Genomic DNA, 22,504 nt, shown 5'->3' with positions numbered 1-22,504 from the left:
CGTCTTCGGCATACACAGCAGGTGTATATTTCTGGCCCAGGGTTTGACTCGATGCCAGCCCTGAGTAGGAGAATGCGTAGTGAATGTTGCCCTATGGACGGACAACTTCTGAGATACTTCGCCGACCTAAACGGGGTTAGATCGCCGAAACAACAGCCCTTGGTCGGGTGAAACCCGAGTCATTCCGGTACGTAGAACCGGCTGTCGTGGGAATGGACACACCGTCAGCCGCTGTGGTGTAGTGGTATGCAGTGCACGCTTCCACTCCGCATCACCTGGGTTCGGGACCTGGTCAAAGCAACATCGCATACATAAATATAGAAAAAAGGTTTTCTTAACAGCGGTCGTCCCTCGGCAGGCAATGGCAAACGTCCCCGTGCATTTCTGCCATGAAAAACGGCTTCTCATAAAAATACAATCGCCTTTCGGAGTCGGCGTAAAACTGTAGGTCCCTCCGCTTTGTGCGACAACATCAAGGCGCAGCCACAAATTGGAGGAGAAGCTCGTGTAATATCTTTTCGGCTGACCAAAATTATTCGTGTCCATTCTTTATACCGTATGAATGTGAAGTCAGCGCCGACGTCATCAGTCAGTCAGTCTTTAACATTATGGCACGTGCGTCTTGGACACGAAAATTATAAAACGCTTCGTGAGATGTGTGCACATAAGGTAGTGAGGGACTTATGAGGGACTATGCTTAAGAAGCGCATCAAAATACAAAAAGCTGCTGAAGGGACTGTTGCTGAATTGTATGTAGCATGCGCTGAGCCGTCAACACTAGAGGAAGCAATGTGAAGTGATGATTCTGACAAGTGGACGGAGGCGATAAATGAGGAAATGCAGTCTCTTCAGAAGAACCAAACATGAGTTTTGGTTCCACGAACAAGCGAAATGCATGTCATTACTAATCGCTGGATTTTTAAAAAGAAATTCAATTCACATGGCGAAGTCTAAAAATATAAAGCTCGTTTAGTCGTATCTCTCTCAATGCTCTCAAACACAAGGCGTTGACTACGGAGAAATCTACGCATCCATCGTCAGGTATGAATCTGTCAGGGCGGTACTATAGCTGCAGCTCAAGGTATGGAAATGATACAGTTTGATATTAAAACGGCTTTTCTGCACGTCAACTTATATGAAACTATTTATATGGAACAACCAAAAGGGTTCAGTCGAGACGACCGCGTACTATGTTTACTAAAGAAAAGCTTGTATGGGTTGAAACATGCATCACGCCAATGGAATATACGAATTGTACAGTTGCCAGTAGATTTCGGTTTTGAACAATTATGGGCCGATTTATGTGTTACACAGCAAACAACGATGTAGTATACCTGGTACTATATGTCGATGACGGCCTAATATGCAGCAATATTTCCAGCGTAGTAAAAAAATTACTACATAAATTGCACATTGAATTTGAAATAACTCAACGCAAAGCCGAATGTTTCGTAGGTTTTCAGATCCAGGTTGACAAAGAAAAGAAAACACTGAAATTATTTCAACGCGTCTACGCCAAAATGATCTTAGAGCGCTTTAACCATCTTAATTGTTTCCCAGTGTCTGCGCCCGCCGAGATTGGTATACATTTTTCCAAAGATGATGCAGATAGTTTTGACAGTAAGAATGTTCCATACCGCGAAGCAATAGGGTCACTTATGTATTGAATGATTTGTACCAGGCCTGACATCGCTTATATCGTTGGCGTACTAAGTAGATATTTGGAAAAACCTGAACTGTCACACTGGCAAGGTGTAAAAAGGGTTCTAAAATATCTAAAAGGTACTTTGGATTATGGTATACATTTTCATTTGAACTCCAAATCGTTACAGCTTGAGATGTATTCTAACGCTGATTGGGGTGGAGACCCAGATACAAGGAATAGCATCACAGGTTGGGCAGCATTTTTAAATGGTGGACCAATTTCTTGGAGCTTACGAAAGCAAATGGTGACTGCAACTTCCACAACAGAAGCGGAGTTTGTTGCTCTTTGTAGTGCAGCAAAAGGAGCCAAATGTTTAAGACGATTAATGTAATGTGGACATGAACAGCATTTTCCAACTCCATTGTTTTCGGATAATCAGCGAGCGATAACTTTGGTCAGGAGTCCTCAGTCGGCGAAGCGTACAAAGCACATCGAAGTACAGTATTTCTACACTTGTGATTTGCAAAACCAGCGGGAAATCGATGTGAAATATTTGGAGACGATATTTTTACTAAGGCTTTAAGCAAAGATAAATTCATGTATTTAGCTCAAGCTTTTGTACATTACTAAACGGAATTTATTTTCAGAAAGAGAGAGGGGGTGTTGAGAAATCACTTTCCTTATTAAATATGGCAACCTTATTATGGTTACTTTTGACATTAACTATGGTGTAATTTTTCATTTTGGTTTTTCTCATCCGCCCTTTTTCTTTCCTTTTACATTTTGAGCTCCTACGTGATTAGACGTATTCTACATTCTACATTGCATATTTTTAATAAAAACTTTCTACACTCAAAATATTTAAAGAGCTTTATGAAGTAAGATTTAAAAACCAAATTTCGATCTATGAAGAACTGTTTATTATTTTTTTTGAGTGTTTATGTTAGTTAATAGCTTTTCGAATGTAATCACAAAATATGTAAAGTACCGACTTTCTCTTTGAAATTTAATTTATAATCTTATAAATGGAGGCTACTATCGCATCCTTTCCTCAAACGTGTATTAATTCAATATGCAAATACCGTATATTTATCTAATTTGAAAAAAATGTGCCTACTACACAAATATGTACCACAGTATTAACTAATATTTTCAAATGTTGTGAGAGGGAGTAAATACTTTTAAGGCGCAGCGAAGCACGCCGGGTATTTTCAAGTATTTAATAATAAAATTAAATATTTCAAACAGGTGGCCGCCTTCCAAAAAATATTTTCGCCTGTAACAGCCATCTGACTGTAAAAAAATTCTCATACCCATACAATTTGTATGAAGCCTACCGAAATAACTCGGCGTAAACGCTTAGCGGTTAGAAAATCCGATTTTGACAGGATATTAGGAAATAAAGTTGGCTTCAGAAAACGGCGAAACTGTTATTTTCGTAGTTCACATAAACAAACCTATGCTTATTGTTGGTGTTATTTCTTCATTTGGCGTAGCGTTGCAGCTTTTGTTTAGGTATTGTATTTCGGCGTTAACGCTAGGCGTCAGAAACCGCCCAGCCCAACGCTTTTATGTAGGTATGGCAGTCGGCTTTCTTTAACCTTTTACTTTTGACAGACATACTTCAACATTTACTTTATCTTATCAACATTTACCAGATTAGCTCCGGTTTTCGAGATAACGGTACTTGAAATTTTGATTAAATTTTAACTATTTTATAAATAACTCCCTCAGTTTTGAAGTTATTTTACTAAACTTTTGCACATAACGGTTTTTTAATATTACCTTAATTATTCCTTAAAATTATCGAAATGGGTGCACTTTAACGTATAGCTCCAATACAACTGATTACTCAGATATGTGTTTTTGCGCTATAACTCTAACTTCATATCTGAATAATAAATTGTATGCGTGCTATATGTTAAATTGAACCTATACTAAATTTTAACCTGTTTAATTGGAGGAGTTATAACGCAAAACATCGTCTCTGGTCAATCAGTTGTATGGAAGCGAGATATTTTAGTGAACCGATTTCGATGATTTTATGGAATAGTTAAGATAATATTAAAAAACGGCTATGTGCAAAATTTTAGTAAAATATCTTCAAAACTCCGGGACTTTTTTATAAAATAGTTAAAATTTTAGCAAAGTTTCAAGTACCGCTATCTCGAAAAGTGGAGCCAATAGGGTAAAACTGAGGACGCCATTGAATTTAAAAGGCTCCAATTAAGTAAGAGCGACTATCAGAACATTTGTCGAAAAAAAAGTTGCTTTGATACCACTCTCGAAATATTCTGACTAAAAGAAGGAGCATCATTAAAATTATTAAATCAGGGTTTTTACACACTTCTAGAGAAAATTTTGTTGAAGCATTTTACAGGTATATGTAATTTTGTAAGGACTAGTAGTTATAGAAAGATTTAGATCGTTTCGACGTATTTTCCAAATGTGCCTTCAATTAAGGTGGTTTTGGAATAAAAATTACGCTCAAGATCACAGAATATTTTATCTTTAAAAGTTAGTTTATTCTGAAAGCACACCTCTTGCTAAGGTATCAAATTATTCGTAATTGTTTGTAGAATGCAATACATACTTAAAAAGTTCTTAAAATTAAATGCTTCAAAACCTATACGCGATAAACCGAAAATTTTGAAAATTGTGAAATGTGGAGTTACAGACTTTGAGTTACTTGTCATTTCGTTATTTTTTAATGCACACTTTTCTTACCTACTACATATGAAGTGTACACATAAGTGCTAAATGCCCATTTAATTTCAAATCAGAATATGGTGTGCTTCAAAAGTTATGACATAATTAATTGTGCCTCTCTTAAAAATTACATAAAAAATTCACTTGTTTTCATAATTGTTTTAATTTAAACACCTATAATTCAAAAGTTATGCAGCAAATTGATCCAATTTTTTTTTTTAGGCTTCATGTATACGTCAATGAATTATATCCAAAAGCAACCAGCTTGATTTAGTTTACAACAGTGAAAATAAAGCTAAATAACACAAAGGTTACCTGTTTTTTAGATTTGCCCATATTTATAGAATTAAGCTTGAGAGTTGCAAAATCGAAGAACATACTTGCACTTGCAGTTCATTCGGCAGGGGAAAAGCAGTTGATATATAAATGGCTTTCCAAACGAAGTGCTCTTTTTTTGTCCCCCCTTTTTAATTTTTTTTTATGGTGGTAAAAATGAAAAATCAAAAGCAGCATTATACGATCCAAATAATAAGCCACTAGCAAAGCTATTTTTATTTGTTATTGTAAGCCGTCTTGTTTTCTTTTGCAAACGCTATTATTTTGTATATTTTACCTACTTCATATAAAAATATTTCTCCTCGCTCAGGTTATTCGATAATCAAGCTGAAAAAAGTTTAAGCAAAGAAACAATGAAAAAATGCGTAATTGTTTGTAAATGACCACCTTAACTTTTATTGTTATTTTCTATTTTCGCCTGAAAAATTTTATCATCATAAGCGTGGCTTTCTATTATAATACTGTCCCCCCGAAATTTCCTGAATGTCACTTTTTTCTTTCCCTTGTTCATATGTTTTCGTTAAATCAGACTCTTAGAAAAAAAGTGAAATATTGCCACAATGTCATTTTTGGCGAAAAAGGATTTTTTTATTTAAAATTGTAAAAATCTCCAAAAGTGTTCAAATGTCATATATGGGAAATTGCTGCCGAAGAAAGGTTAAATAAAAAGCCTGGATTCCAAGAAAACCCATTACATGAAACCATGAAAAATGCAATGATATGCAAATGTTTAAAAAGCATGCATTCAATGTTAGTATACTTTTTTCTAATAGTTTCTAAACTTATTTAATCCTTTAACTTACTTTTAAAACAGTAACATTCTGGAAAATATTTTACAAAAATTCAATTAATAAAAAAAAAAATATTTTTGAAGAGCCTGAAAGCAGTTTCGTATTCCGCAAAAATTTTCACGTCGATAAATGGTTTCAGAGGATAAATTTACCAATCTTAAACAAATATATAAGTAATACTTTCTATGAACGTTTTGTTTGGAAATTACCCAAGTAACAAAGAAACGTAAATTTTGCCGACAGTGCACTTTAGTTAAATTTTCCGTATCCGAAAACGCATAGAAAACCTTCTACCATTATCATCAATTTTCGTATCCGTAAAACGTTCGAAAAAGATGATGCCATTTGAAAGCAATAATTGTATTTTATTTGTTCAAGCTAAACATTTGAAAGCACGCATGCGTAGTCGGCAGTGGCTGAGCGTGCACAGGAGTGTGCCGCTATTTGTTAGTAGGTGCCGGGCAGAGCTGTAAAATGATTGAATCAGTAGGATCTGCATTCACTCGACATTCTTTTCAAAATTTTGATTGTTTGTTTGCATGATACAATAATTTTTAGAAGGTAGTTTCACTTCATGATGCAATAATGAAAGGTGTTATACGTTGGCAACTTCTCGCTCTAATCCGCCATCTTGAACTACCTTAGGAGAAACTGTGTTGTTTCTTTGCTATTTTCACTGAACATTTCCCAAAATATTAGAAAAAAATCCTGAACAAGCTACATTGATTCAATTTTCGTTGTTCGTTTTGTTCTTATTCGCTGACATTTGTTTTCCAATTGCGTGAAATTTGGTAAGTATTGTAATAAAACCGAATTATTTTACAAATAAATTATAATTTTGCATTTATTAGGTCATTTCCTTAGTGTTTCGCTGACCGACCTGTGCTGGTATTGTGATTAAGAGCTAATACACGTAAGTTACAACATATTATTTTGACTTTATTGATGAACCATTCCATTTGAGCTCTTTGTTATTTCAAAACCTAATGAACCATTTATTCGCAGATTTTTCGGACGATTCTGCTGTGCTGCGTTCCTGCTCCGCCTGTATATTGCTCCGCCCGTATTTTATAGTGTTGCGTTCCTGTTGCGCCTTTGCATTAGTGTGTGCGTTGTGATTTAGACACGTTGAAGTAAGTTGAAACCAGGTTCTCGTTTGTTAAAAACCTAAAAAAACATTTATTTGCAGATTTTTTGTATGCTTCTGCTGTGCTGCGTTCCTGCTCCACCCGTGTATTAGATTGCTGCGTTCCTGTTAACATACATATCGTCGCTTAAAGTACAAAACCGCGTAACTGACATTTGCTGCTAAAAATTGGATTCGCTCACACACGTTTTTGGATCAATCCTTATCCATTCTTCCTGAAATATACTAGCCAAAAATGCGATTGCTTTTTACAAAAAGATAACCATTTTGAAATATGAATGTTTTTACTCTCTAGAAATTAATTTATGCAACCTCGCATACGTGGGTTTGCATTATCTCTATACGCGGTTTTGCAATTTATTGATACATGGTTTTTTACTTTAAACGACGATATGTATGTAGATGTATGTACATGTATATCACATATATTGACTTAGATATGTATACACAATTAATGGTGTACATAAATTTTTTTATATTGAAACTAGATATGTATATAGTACATATTTTATTATTATTAGTCGGTTCAAAAAAGTCCTATCTCAAATAAAAATACTTCGAAAATGTGCTGAGATAGGGTGTTTTTGAACCGAGTTCCGAGATAGGGCATTTTTCAATCAAATTCTAAAATAGGGCGTTTTTCAGCCAAATTTTGAAATAGGGCGTTGAAAAGCTTTCTGATATCGGGCGTTTTCGACCTGGCTGCCGAGATAGGTCGATCTTCTACTCAGCCATCGATATATGGTCGAAGTTTTCGTTATATAGAAGACGATTAAACACGATTTGTTTTTAATCGATTCTAAAAAAACCAAGGTCATTTATAGCCACTTCAAACTTGCATATAATTGAAGGGGCTATAAAACTGAGTGCTCAAAAAAATTCTAACACTTCTGAGAAAAAAGTTTGAATTTTGGTTGAAAATTTGTTGTATTTTTTGTAGTTTTCTACGAAGTTTTAAAATTCGGTTTATATGAGTTTTGTTAGAAATTCAACTTTAATTTTGTTGCAAATTCTTAGCAATAAATAAATTAACATGAGAGGGAAATAATATTACTTTGAAATGGGGTTGCTATTGATATGACCGATACTGTATGTATATAATAAATTTTGTACAATTAAAAAAGTGGATTTACTAAAATGAACACAACGTATTAATTACAAATTCTGAAATATGTCGTCAATTTCAAAAACAAATAAATAAAACTTTAAAAAGTAGTCAATGCTTGCTGTATGACACGAACTTGGATATACGTGGACTTGGGTAATGTATAATTCCTTATATGATTCCTCAAAGTATCCCTTGTATAACACTGTGGAACACAAAAAAACCTTAGTGCGACTATATCAGGTTTGATAGCTGTTAGCCATACCAATAATGCCTCATACTAAGATTTACTAGATCAATTCGTGTTCTCCGAGAAAAAAAATTTTCACGATCCAAAAATCTGAAAAATTGTTTTTCTCCAAAGTTTGAACATTTATCGTTTTTGGCCTATATTTTGTTGAAAATACCATACAAAGCAAATATAGGGCAAAAAACAAAGAACTTTCAAAATTTTGAGAAAAGAATTTGGCGGCTATACTCAGATTTTTGCATCGTGACATTTTTTTTCTCGAGAACACGAATTGATCTAGTAAAACTGAGCATGAGGCATTATTGGTATGGTCAACAGCTATGAAACCTGATATATGCGCACAAGAAGCCTATATGAAAGAGGGGGACAAAAGATCACACGTAAATGAATTCCTCTTTTTGGCCTGTACAATATAAGGGACAAATTTCAAATTCATAAGGGAGAATTTTCTTAGTGATACGGCTCATAAAAGGAATTATATAAGCCATATTGTTCTAGCTGGGTATTCATCAGCGCGAAAATTTTAAGCATATTATCATATTCCTGTGAATAAAAACACGCCTAATTTTATTATTTTAATTATCTACAATTTTATGAGACTACCAAGCCATATATATACCTATTCTGATAATCGGAACGCTGTTGAGAAGGCATACAATTTAGTACTTTTTTAACTAAAAGGCTTTTTTTTATTTCCGTTTATCTTGTACTTCCAAAATACAATATTGACCTAAGGTAGTTCGATTTCGAGCTGTCACAACGTACAACACCTTTCATTATTGCATCATGGTTTCACTTCTTCTTCTTATCCGCCATGTTAGCTATCTGACAGAAAACGTGTTTCGTATTTTTTGTTGTACCAACTTTTTCAAAAAAAAAATCCAGCTTTTGACGTTGGAAAAATAATTAATAATTTTCGAATATCTTTTAATATTTTTCTTCATAAAAAGTTAACTGCTGCTTTCGTGGATATTGCAACACACGGAATAGGTGTAAGGATACAGCTATAAGAGCCACCGCATACCACAGAGTTTATCGACCGCCTATTTAATTAATAGGGCTCGCTTGAAATATGTACATGATGATGTATGGAGGTGCGCACACTACACCAGCTTAATCGCTCCGACCAATAAGTTGTGGTGCAATGGAAAGACTAGCGAGCCCATCTAAGTCGGCGGCCGATAAAGTCCGTGGTGTGCGATGGATCAAATCCATTATAAACAAGAAATATTGCCGTTATATTTTTTTTATAGGGGAAACTTTCCATTATGGGCGTTCGTTGAAGGTGCGGTGGGCGAAGGGGGAGTGGGCGTGGCACCTCCAACCGACCTTTACGTACGTATTTAATACATACATTTTTGCCACTGCTAATCACATGAATAAAAATGTTAAAAAGGGTTGGCTTTCCTTTATGGCCGTTCGTTAAAGGGGCGGTGGGCGAATGGTAAGTGGGCATGGCACCTCTAACCCACCTTTTTGGAGAGCGAATGAACCACCATTGACAAAAATGCAACCCCCGACCACCTAGGCCCCCTATGGTTCCCTACGACTCCTTAGAAAAATGGCCAAAAATCGCAATTTTTACTTGCGTCCACAGTATTTTTGTGTAGAATTCCTTTCTGCGTAGGCGGCCTTCGGCCGCGCTTAGGGATTATAGACCTTACTACGTAGAATTCTCCTTTCTGTGTGACCTAACTGTGGCTACCGCCCCAGTGAAGCAACCTTGGGAGAGGATTAGGTAACTAGAATTCCCTTTCTGTGTGGTAAACCTGGGGCTGCCGCCCCAGTGATGCCGATTTTGGTTACTGGGTGATTTATAAAAATGTCTTGTATATAAAAATGTGTATATAAAAATGTATTGTGCAAATGAATATTTAACATTTTTTAAGCGAATAAACGCAAATGAAAATTGTGATTTTTGGCAATTTTTCTAAGGGGTCGCTAGGGAACCATAGGGGACCTAGGTGGTCGGGGGTTGCATTTTTGTCAATGGCGGTTCATTCCCTCTCCAAAAAGGTGGGTTAGAGGTGACACGCACACTTACCATTCGCCCACCGCCCCTTTAACGAACGGCCATAAAGGAAAGCCAACCCTTTTTATGATTTTTATTCATGTGATTAGCAGTGGTAAAAATGTATGTATTGAATACGTATATTTATATTTAAAATTAAGTGATCAGTTATGAAACATATAAATCTTTACATGTTCTGTTAAAAAATATCTAAAATAGCAAGCGAAAATCCCCAAGTTCTGTATCGTAGCAGTGGCCACATTGCGTGTTTGTCACAGACACGGTTTATGTCAAAAATTTTGAAGTGAAACTACCTTCAAAAAATTATTGTATCATGGTTTGTTTGTATACAAAAAACCTCATTCCTGAGTGGCTTAAAATGCTTGAAAACAAATAAACTGTGTTGTGTTATTGAATGGTAGATTGACATTCAGTATGGAATGTGAATGTAACAGAAGCATTCGCACACACACATGATTGTATATTTAAAATGAATGCACACGGTTTTGCCATTCAGTACTGATACTTTTTTCCCAGGGTTGATATGTTTTATACTTTAAAGTTTAAACATATCTGGAATTGAAAAATATATATATATGTATACGTATGTATGTATTTCAACGTGTATGTATAGACGTTTTCTGTCATAAACCAATGGCCAATGACTGGTGCGAAATCAGTCCAAACAAACATCGCAACCGTCGAGCACAAAGGACATATCTTGATACATACATATACATATATTAGATTCGAAACTAGTGAACTGTACATAGAAATATAAAACACTGTCAATAGAATTGACAATTTTTAAAACTCTTGCTTGAAAAAACTTAAGAATTTCATTATCGGCATCTGTCCCTTCGTATTATAGACTTTTAGAACTATAACAGGTCTATTCTGCACGTAACCGAAGATTTTGTAACCGGAAAATTTTATTACCAAAAATGTTACCTGTTCATGTCACCGCGATTCTAGGAACGTTGGTAATGCTATATATTCAGCAATTCAGCCATGAAGAATTGTGGAAATTCTGGCATTGCATATTTCACGGGGCAATATTTTGTTACCAGCTTATGAGATGGTAACAAAATTTACCGGTTACAAGAGTACACCAATTGCGAAAAAGGTTTAAAAATTTACAGGAACTTTATATACCGGTAACAAAATTTTTATTACCAGCGCAGAATACACCTGTAAATGGTTGTTTCTCTGGATATATGCAATTACTTTCTATTTATAGATTTTCTGAAGCCATCTTGTTTTTTTTTCAAATCGAGACAGAAGACACTCTGCGTTTTGATGCCTCGTGTATACGAGTAGTTTTTAATGTTACTCTTAAATACCTACACATTTTGAAATCATCACCATCTGGGGCTCCATCATAGCAAATTTTATATACTTATACATACTTACATATTTACATATGTAACTGCACAGATGGCAATAAAAGCGTATTTAGCTTCTGTGTTTTCATTTAAACACGACATACATACATTAGTTACAAGTGAAATTATATTATAAAGAATATATGTATATATAAATTTAATTTATATGAATTTTTTTCTATTAATTTTTTTCTTCAGTTTTCAAATTTGAAAGCTTTCAAAACGAAATTTTATAAGGGTTCTTGTTTTCTTTAAAGAGGGGTTGAGGAGTTACATTGAAAATTTTTATTAATTATTAATTAAAAGGTGTCCTTTTTAAACATCTTTACTACGCACTTCTGCAGGAGGGTACTATAACTTTTCTAACGTAACGGATATTTGGAACAACCAAAATCGAGATAGATATATACTACATTTATGTAAATATGTATGTATACACCGTAAATGCCCAGAATAAAAAGAGAAGTTGATTAGTCCATGTCCGTCTGTCTGTCTGTCCGTTTGTTTGTGTACACGATAACTCTAGGAAAAGTTTAGATATCGGAAGAAAATTCGGTACGCGGGTTTTCCTTTATGCTCAATGAAATGAGTATAAATTCTTAAATATTGCACTTACGGAAAAGGATGTTAATGAAAATAGAGACCACCGAATTTTGTTAAGTATTTTTTTGTTGGAAATGTTGATAATTTGTGACTTATTGTAAATGAAAANTAGATATCGGAAGAAAATTCGGTACGCGGGTTTTCCTTTATGCTCAATGAAATGAGTATAAATTCTTAAATATTGCACTTACGGAAAAGGATGTTAATGAAAATAGAGACCACCGAATTTTGTTAAGTATTTTTTTGTTGGAAATGTTGATAATTTGTGACTTATTGTAAATGAAAAAAACCTCCACAAACCAACAAATTCGATTTTCTAACTGCTTGACCGAAGAGCGACGAAAAAAAGGAGAACGAAATTTTTATCAAAAATTTTTATAATTAAATAATGAAATGTATATGTATGTCTAAAGTTAGAACCAGAAGCTCTTAAATTTGCTAGTTTATATTAATTTATATATGTATATACTAATTTATGCATTATGCATTATTAGATAATGGTATATTGGTAACACTTATTTGGAAAGCTGACAATTTTCTTAACAGAGATGTTAAAATCATTAATAATTTATATTTTTCATAATGATATTCTAACGACACGTTCACTAAAAAATATTTCCCCAATTAATATTTTTTATTCTTATAAATCCTTGTACAAATTTAAGTGAAAGAAAACTGATGATAACGCTCTATTAACTATTTTTTCGTGTTGAAATTTTGCAGTCTTTTTAATAAAATGCAACCTGGCGTATTTTTGGATTTTGTGTGTTCAAAATATTTATCAATTGATTGGTACTGAGTGCACACATAGCAAAAGCTGCATTCATCTGAGTGCTTATTCAGTGTTGAAAGTAAATCGTTCGTCATTCAATTTTTTCATTCTTTCTTTGAATATGTAAATGTGTGCAATCGTATCTACTATGAGGAATGTAGAATTGGAAAACTATAAGCCACATTATTCAACAAGGGAGAATTCAATGAAAACATATTAATATAAAATTGATTATTTTTAATTTAAATTGATTTCACAGTTTTACAGCTCTGGTGCCGGGTTCGAATTCCGTCAGGCGCTTCCTAATTTTATTTTATTTCTTTTGAGCCATGAAAAAGTATCTGTGAAGTGCAGAAGAAAAGCGTATTGAACGAAAAATTCAACCAGACAAAGTTCAGAAAAAACAGCCGAAAACGTATCCTTTTCACCACGATTTTCGGTACATTTCTGTACATACGTTTCTGCCGCACACTTTAGTGGGAAAACGGATCGTCAAAGTATCAGAAAATGGAATCAGTAAACGGACAAAAATTCGCACGTCATCCACTTTTTTGTCCTTTTTCGGATCGGTTTTCGGATTTTTTGCTGACTGGGTATGTTCATACCCTGTAGTCAAATGTACTAGTTGTAAACTATCTCACAACTAGTATGTACCGCATGCCCAACTAGTCAGCCAACTATCTTTTTTCCATGCAATCAACTGGTATTTGTAACATGGTAATGTCCTACGAGATGGCAATTGTCAGATTTCGGTCAGAAATATACTAGTCTCATACTAGTTCAAAATAGACAGAAAAGTACTAGTCCAATTATGGACCAAAACCACTACTTTGGGTGTCAAAAAATAAAATGAATTCATGAATATACAATAAAAAACGTTTGATTAAGTACACTTTAATATACTACACATTTTTATTTAGCAGCCTCAGCCAATAATTAGTGTTATATTTTTTGAGTATTAATGAAAAGCAAAAATAAATACATAAATATTTTAAACTTTCGAACATAAATTTAAATGCATTTTTGATTAAATGTTATTAAAAGTAAAAGGTTTCAGGTATAATAAATACTATATTTTTTTCTTTTATAATAAAATTGAATATGCAAAAGAAAACATTTAAGTTAAAAATAAAATGAATTCATGAATATACAATAAAAAACGTTTGATTAAGTACACTTTAATATACTACACATTTTTATTTAGCAGCCTCAGCCAATAATTAGTGTTATATTTTTTGAGTATTAATGAAAAGCAAAAATAAATACATAAATATTTTAAACTTTCGAACATAAATTTAAATGCATTTTTGATTAAATGTTATTAAAAGTAAAAGGTTTCAGGTATAATAAATACTATATTTTTTTCTTTTATAATAAAATTGAATATGCAAAAGAAAACATTTAAGTTAAAAATAAAATGAATACTTTAGTTAATTTTTGAGTGAACTAAAATACAAATAATAGTTTTCATTAAAATAAATTAAATTCATTAACTCTGCACATTTCAGTCTATTCTTTTTAAAATTTTATAAAAGTAATAGTTAATGTTTAAAATTTGAGATTTGGATTAGAACAAAAAAATAAGCAATTCAAGCATTTATTAAATATGTATTCTTCATTTTTGTCTATAGTTTGGCTTGTTGATTGATAATAGAAATTGAGCAAATAATCATATTAATCGTGTAATTAAAAAAAGGTAAAAATAAAGAAATGATGATGTAATTAAAATTTATGAATTAATTAACATTCTTTTTAAGTAATTAATTATTAATCATTAAAAAGGTGGTAATATCGGTATTTGATAATTAAACGGTTATCCAAAAAAAACATGGTTTAGTTAATAATTATTATGAATATTAATCATTATTTAACATGTCTGGTATAACTGAATACGTACTCGCTATAATGGTTTACAATATAACCAAATAAACGTTATAATATTTGTATTTTTTTTAGTTTATTTTATTAAACTGTCGAATTCAAATAAAACAGGGCATGAATAAATCGTACTGCACTTGGTACAAGTCTGGTCATTTTCGAACTAGTTAGGTTTCAGTCAGCAAATTCTAGTTGTAAACTAGTATTTTCCCTGACTACTTTAGGGTTCCATTGCAGAGTATTTAAAAACCTACAAATGTTTAATTTTTGTGTCAACCACATACTGCATATGAGTGTGAATCGATACTTTGTCTTTCGTTTATAAATGTGTACATATGTACATTAGACTGCATCACCAAAAAAGTTGCGGTTTTTCCGCCGGGATTACAAAATTTATTATATTTTAAGACGTCCACCAAAATATTTCGGAAAAATATAAAGATTTTAGTGAGCTGGACCGATTTGAAAATACCTCCAAAAATGGAGTTTTTTATGAATAAAAATAGTATCTTAAAGATCTTTTTGAAAAAAATCCCCTCAGATGACAAAACAAATAAGGCTTAAAAATTCTGCATAAAAGTATTTAGAAATCTTTTCAACGGAATCGTAATAATGAGATTTTTGATGCTGTTTTTTTACTTTTTTCAAAGATTGCTTTACGAAAAACTTGAATAACTGGGCCAAAACTATTCTGATTTAGACTTATCTCAGTGGAAAGGTATTTTCACACTGTTTTTATTTCTGCCCAAAAAAAGTCATTCGTATCCCAATGTTTTATTTTTCAAATACCAACACATCTTAATTCAACTGTGAATAACGTTCGTTCATCCTACCTTTCTCTTTCATCCTTTGAATGAGTTTATTAGCAAACAAATAAAAACGATGAGAAAAAACCTTTCCAATGACACCTATCAAGTCTAAATCGGAAGAGTTTAGGTTCAGTTATTCAAGTTTTTCTTATACCAATCTTTGAAAAAAGTTAAAAAGCAGCACCAAAAATCTCAATATTACCATTCCGTTCAATTTTTTTTTAAATTTTTTTTTATATTTTTATGCAAATTCTTTAAGCTTAACCCGTTTTGACATTTGAGGGGATTTTTTTTTTTTTAATCTTTAAGAAACTATTTTTGTTCATATAAAATTCCATTTTTAGAGGTATTTTCAAATCGGCGCAGCTCACTTAAATCTTAATATTTTTCCGAAATATTTTGGTGGACGTCTTAGAATATAATAGATTTTATAATTCCAATGGAAAAATAGCACCGGTTTTTTTTGTATGGGAAGTGATGCAGTCTAATATACATACATACATGTATGTATTTACAAGTTCAATCAGTGAATCACGGTTACCACACGACAAAAAAATTTCTGACCAGAATTTACAAAAAAAGTTACCTAAAAGTTACCAAGTAAAAAACAACATTTTATTATATAATAAACTGTTAAACAAACCTGTTTTATTTGTCATAAATAAGACATGGGTATAATAAATAGTTTTATTAAAAGAAAACTATACAAATTCATTTTACATATGAGGCGATGGGGGCCAGATGAGCCTATTTATAAACAAATTTTTATTAATATGAGAAATAAGGATCTATAAAAAATCAAAGCGGTCTTTTACTAAACAATTCATTGCACCTACGTGATGCTATATATTATAGTAAAAGAAAACTAAAAGGGCGTGCCTCGCGCTATTACCGTTTTGATTCTGGTGATGCATTTTAAGGTGCAACTCAACTTTTTTTTAAATGTCAGTAATAACTACATATATTCACATACGTATATATGTAAATACATTTTTATTCGATCTCTGTATACGTACTTGAGGTTTACGCAGACAGCCTTTGCGGCGGCGGCGTGGTCAACTTCAAAAATATTCGGCGGCGACGGCGACGCCGGCGCGTCTGGAAACGCCGGCGCTACTGCTCATAAGGTAGATTTCAAAAAGCCATGAGGCTACTAATCTTATCATTTTATTCTATTACTATAATTCTATTTATTTCATTATTGAATTAGTTTTAAATTTACATATTGTTACTTCCTACTTGAATTAAAATGTTGAGTGTCTGGCGCTGATTGATGGGCGAACAGAAGATGGTCTGACGTATATACATACATACACACACAGATCTCTACGATCTCTACAGATCCGTATGTACTATTTAAATTTAAAGAAATAAAAAAATTTTACAAGTTTAGTTATTGGGGTAATTTATGTCGCTCTCAATAAATTTTTGCAATAATCTTATCAACCGTTATGCTAAATTACAGGGTTCTAACGATTTTTTGCGTATTACATATTGAAAACAAGGTTGGTCTACTTTTTTTCCAAAAGTTTAACCCATCGACTCGAACTCGAACTGTTGAAAAAAATGGCTTATAGTTGGTTAAAATTTCTACTAAAATATGAAGCGCCAAATTTTTCTAAGGAGAACCGAATGTAATGAAAAATAATACTAATGTTTACCATAAAGAGGGAACTTTAACCCTGTGTAGAAAACATNTACTTGTATACGTATGCGGGACCCCAGAATAAAATAACTTACGAATGTAAATATTAGCAAAAAATGTGTTTGTTTAAAATTTAAAAAAAAAATACACAAAAAAATCAACTTGTCTTTGTTTTATCTCCAATAATTGAGAGGCCGCTTCTATTATAACTGCTTTCTGAGATATTGGCGTTAAAGTTTTTGATGTGTTATAACTTTCTTGTTGTTGTACTAGGTGTATAAAAAAGTAGTATTGTTGCAGTATTGAAAAGAATTGTCTACTGCGGAAAAAATCGTTAGATTACCAGTATTCGAATCTAATTTAACTGTAATAAATGCTTTCATCGAAAAATATGTTACCTATGTTTTTCTGAGTTTCGCTAATTTTGGAAAAATAAAGGAGATCATATTGTTGTCCATTGGCCCAAATTATGCAAAAAAAACTAATTTAAAAATGTAATTTTCATTTCGTAANCGAACTGTTGAAAAAAATGGCTTATAGTTGGTTAAAATTTCTACTAAAATATGAAGCGCCAAATTTTTCTAAGGAGAACCGAATGTAATGAAAAATAATACTAATGTTTACCATAAAGAGGGAACTTTAACCCTGTGTAGAAAACATAGCGATGCGAGGGAGCAAAACCTTCCTGGGGTTTGACCACCACTAAGGAATGCTAACGTAATTTTCACACAGCCACCTAGTACTTGTATACGTATGTGGGACCCCAGAATAAAANGGTAGAAAACATTGCGATGTGAGAGAGCAAAACCTTCCTGGGGTTTGACCACCACTAAAGAATGCTAACGTATTTTTCACACAGCCACCTAGTACTTGTATACGTATGCGGGACCCCAGAATAAAATAACTTACGAATGTAAATATTAGCAAAAAATGTGTTTGTTTAAAATTTAAAAAAAAAATACACAAAAAAATCAACTTGTCTTTGTTTTATCTCCAATAATTGAGAGGCCGCTTCTATTATAACTGCTTTCTGAGATATTGGCGTTAAAGTTTTTGATGTGTTATAACTTTCTTGTTGTTGTACTAGGTGTATAAAAAAGTAGTATTGTTGCAGTATTGAAAAGAATTGTCTACTGCGGAAAAAATCGTTAGATTACCAGTATTCGAATCTAATTTAACTGTAATAAATGCTTTCATCGAAAAATATGTTACCTATGTTTTTCTGAGTTTCGCTAATTTTGGAAAAATAAAGGAGATCATATTGTTGTCCATTGGCCCAAATTATGCAAAAAAAACTAATTTAAAAATGTAATTTTCATTTCGTAAAATTGTGTTTTATACAAGTAGTTTTTAGTTCCTTCAAATGATGCATTCAATGTTCATACATCATGAAAATTTTGTACAAAATTCCTTAGGCGCCGAATGCCGCCGCCGCGCCGATATTTTCGTAACTCGGCGGCGGCGCGTGAGGAATGACAAAAAACGGCGGCGTGGCTCGGCGGCGTATACCTCTAATACGTACGTGTATAAAGAAGAATATGGTAAAAATTTGTCAAACGGAAAACAACACAAAAATATTTTTGCAACGCGCGCGTTTAAAAATATAAGTACTTTTCATAAAAACGCGCTTGAAGCTATTGTCTTTTGAACGGGATCTTAGCCTCAGAATAAAAAAATTATTTAAAAAATCGACTTAAGCGCATATACCGAAGCGCTAAAACCCAAAAACACCGCACAAACTGCTGTTCAAACCTAATTTTTTTCATTTACTCTATATATGGATCAAAGATCGTTTAATAAGTATTGAACGTGTGCCATATTTCGTGATATCAATTGCATGCACTTCGAACAAATTACATGTGGTATCACACTAAGATAAGATTTCCAGGCTTCATCTATTGGACTTTAAACTTCTCGACACAAAAACATGTAAATACTGACGCGATAAATATTGACCATGGAGCATTCCCGCGCGATTCATCACTATTTTGAAATCCATCAATATGGATCACGATCCAAATATCACAATAAATATTGAGCGCGTGACAGGCGCCCCACACTGTGATAAATTAACGAGTAGATTGCCCAGTGATAATTCTCTTCGATATGTGGTTAGCTATTTTTGCTGAGCGCTGTGTTGCCTGACCAACGCAATTGTTTCTAGTAGTGTTGTCCCCGTTACACACGACCACAGTTCAATTTAGCAAATTAATTCAACTTTTTTAGCCGGACTTTATACATGGTAAACTTACCAAAAAAAAAAACGTTGCCAAGTTACCAAGCACTCAAAAAGTTACCTATTTTGATGGCAAGTGACCAAATGTGGCAACCGTGTCAGTGGTCGCTGTTTAGATCAAATACGTTTATGTGTGCATGTATGTGGTATAGCGATATCACGTCGCTCAGACACATCAGAGATCGGCTTTGAGTACTAATAAAATTAGTGTACTTATTCATGATCCATAAAAATTAGTGCAAATGAGCACTTACACTAATTCAAAAAATGAGTAAGAGTAATTTCCACCAAAACAAGAACACACTCAAAATATACTAACTCTTATTTGTGGCGGCAATTTTTGTCTCTATCGAGTATAGTCTACCCAGCTGGATTTTACTCATTTGGTCGAGTGAGAGGCTGAAAATAATTTCAATGAGTTTAATATTTGGGGTGTTCACAGTTCGTTCCAAATTGTGTCTGAAATGTAGACGTCTACATTTTGAGACATTTTTTGGATCAAACTGTGAGCACCCCTTTCTAGCAGTCGTCGCAAAATCGTCTCAACACTTTGCTGGTGTTGCCAGACATTTCTTGTTTGCGTGCATTGTTTATATGTCGCCTTTCGATTTTGTTTCTGAAAAATTGTAATTATTTAACTTAATTACCAATTCGTAATATTTGTTATTCCTTTTCCTTGATTTGTTTCTTTTCATCAGAAATTGCGCTCAAATTAAATGCAAATACGGAAAACGTGCCCAATAAATAAAAAAAATGTGATTAGTATTGCCATAATGCAACCCTGCTGCGAGGTTGCAAAATGTAGACGCGTAAAAAACATACCTTTGAGTGTGACAAAATGTAGACGGCGTCGTTTTCCAATTTTGTATGGGAAACAACAACACCACAGATTTTACGGTTAGAAAACGTCTTAAAATGTAGACGTCTACATTTTGAGACACTATTTGGAACGAACTGTGAACACCCCAATTATTTGTGTTCTGCTTTGTTCTACATCAGTGTTGGCATTTTTGGTACAATTGTACTTTTTTGATACAATTTCGTTTACTACGCAGTACTTAGTACAATTTTGTGATGAATACTATAAATATATACGTAGCTCTGAAAATTCACTGCGGGAATTCGTTTTATCTTTTTGTCTTCGCCTTCTCGTTTTTGCTTTTTTAAGTTTTGAAAAAAGGTTTTGAAATAACCATTATAACATAGCAAAAGGTGTGCTATCAACCGCACATTCCTAGGAAAGTTTTGAAAGAATATTTTCGATACAAAATTTTATTAAAACAAAATGTCGAAATCAGCTTCATATAGTTAGAAACAGTGTTATCGTTAATTCTTTATGTTCTTAAATATCATAACTTCACGACACTCATATATTGACTAGAGTTGACTATTTATTTTATTATTTTTTAATTCTAATTATTTGTTTATAAAAATATAGTTAATTCCTTAACAAAAACTGAATGAAAATAAGTTTAAATCTTTGAACAGCATTAAAAAAATCGACAAACTTTCGTAAAAATTTCGAGCTTTCTATTTCAATTTTAGTGCAAGTTTAAAGCAGCTGGAATTTGCCGTCAAGGTCATATTATCTAAACGCGAATTTTTTTTAATGAAGAAAATGAGCAACACCTTCATCAAAAAATTATATATATATATTAAAAATCAACGATAAGTCGCAGCTATTTTAAACTTGCACTTCATTTAAATTCATCGGACTACAAACGGCATTCTCAAAACATGTATTTCTAGGAAATCGAATTAAAAGCCCGAAATTTCTACGAAAGTTTGTTGATTTTTTTTAATGTTGCGCAAAAATTGAACCTTGGGGTTTTATTAAAGTATAAACAAATAATTAAAATTAAAAAATCTTAAGATAAATGCCAATCTGGTCAATATGTGAGTGTCGTAAAGTTTTGATAAGCACTTGAAATACTAAAAATAAAATGTCAAACTTTAGTACTGAATTCAAAGAAGATGTCTCCTTTATCCATGCATAATAACTTTAAAAAATTTGTTTGTTAAGAAGTGTACCTTAAAATATGTGCAAGTTAAATTCATACTCTCGATGTACATAAATAAATATAATTTTATTGGTACCAAGTTGTACTTAAATCAATTCTAACCTGAAGTTCATATGCTTCTGTATAATAGAAGACTAACTTATTTCTATACTTAATACTCTATTTATAGGCTCTGGTTTCTTTTGTTTATTGGTTGCTGATATTTTTCAATAAGAATGTTTTGGTTGCTGATAATCTTCAATAGGAATGTTTTGGTTGCTGATAATGTTCAATCTTTTATTTGCTGACAATGTTTTGGTTGCTGATAATCTTCAATCTTTTATTTGCTGGCAATGTTTCGGTTGCTGATAATCTTCAATAGGAATGTTTTGGTTGCTGATAATGTTCAATCTTTTATTTGCTGACAATGTTTTGGTTGCTGATAATCTTCAATCTTTTATTTGCTGGCAATGTTTCGGTTGCTGATAATCTTCAATAGGAATGTTTTGGTTGCTGATAATGTTCAATCTTTTATTTGCTGACAATGTTTTGGTTGCTGATAATCTTCAATCTTTTATTTGCTGGCAATGTTTCGGTTGCTGATAATCTTCAATAGGAATGTTTTGGTTGCTGATAATGTTCAATAGGAATCTTTTATGTAAACTACTGATTCTGTATCATACATTGGATGATGTCATCGGTACAGTAGTGTATTTTCTGTTACACTAACTCTCCTCCCTCTTAAAATTAAATGTCCTCATTTACAATTTGGACTCTAGTAATTTTCGTTTTCTTTCTTCATGGTCTTTTTGACATTGTATTAGTGCTCTTTGATAAAGTATATTCCTTCTCTTTACTCTAAATTCTAATAATAGTTTGGTTATTGTGATTAATAGGGTTATAATTAATATAGTTATAAATGTAGCCTTAATTGGATTTTGTTCAATTGGTACAAATATGGATGATATTTCGTCTAGATTATTGAACTTGTATTCTGGTTGAGATTCTAAGTATTCTAATGTATCTAAATTTTCTTTATGCTTTTTATGGAGTATTTTTACCATAGTTTCCTTAATGTTTACATATTCTTCATTATTTAATGTTATATTGGTTTTGAAATAAATTGAACAATCTCCATCTAAAATCTCGTTGTTTAATATATTTAATCCGCTAATAATAATG

General features: G+C 32.6%; 1 protein-coding gene and 1 long non-coding RNA gene across 2 annotated transcripts in view; both read left to right on the top strand.

Moving 5' to 3' along the window:
• The window catches only part of LOC108360258 (glutamate receptor ionotropic, kainate 1-like), a 162,624-nt gene that overhangs the window by 28,558 nt on the left and 111,562 nt on the right, over positions 1–22,504 (top strand). The gene's annotated exons all lie outside the window — the stretch shown is intronic.
• On the top strand, positions 6,176–7,011 carry LOC108360260 (uncharacterized). Its single transcript, XR_001847077.1, has 4 exons — positions 6,176–6,272; positions 6,333–6,394; positions 6,487–6,614; positions 6,671–7,011. It is a non-coding gene; the product is annotated as an uncharacterized LOC108360260 (long non-coding RNA).

The sequence above is a fragment of the Rhagoletis zephyria genome, unplaced genomic scaffold, assembly GCF_001687245.7.
Source record: "Rhagoletis zephyria isolate East Lansing unplaced genomic scaffold, Rhagoletis_zephyria_1.1 Rzeph_scaffold_00547, whole genome shotgun sequence".
Lineage (NCBI taxonomy): Eukaryota > Metazoa > Arthropoda > Insecta > Diptera > Tephritidae > Rhagoletis > Rhagoletis zephyria.
The sequence above is the reverse complement of the archived record's forward strand: the minus strand, read 5'-3'. Positions and strand labels throughout refer to the sequence as shown.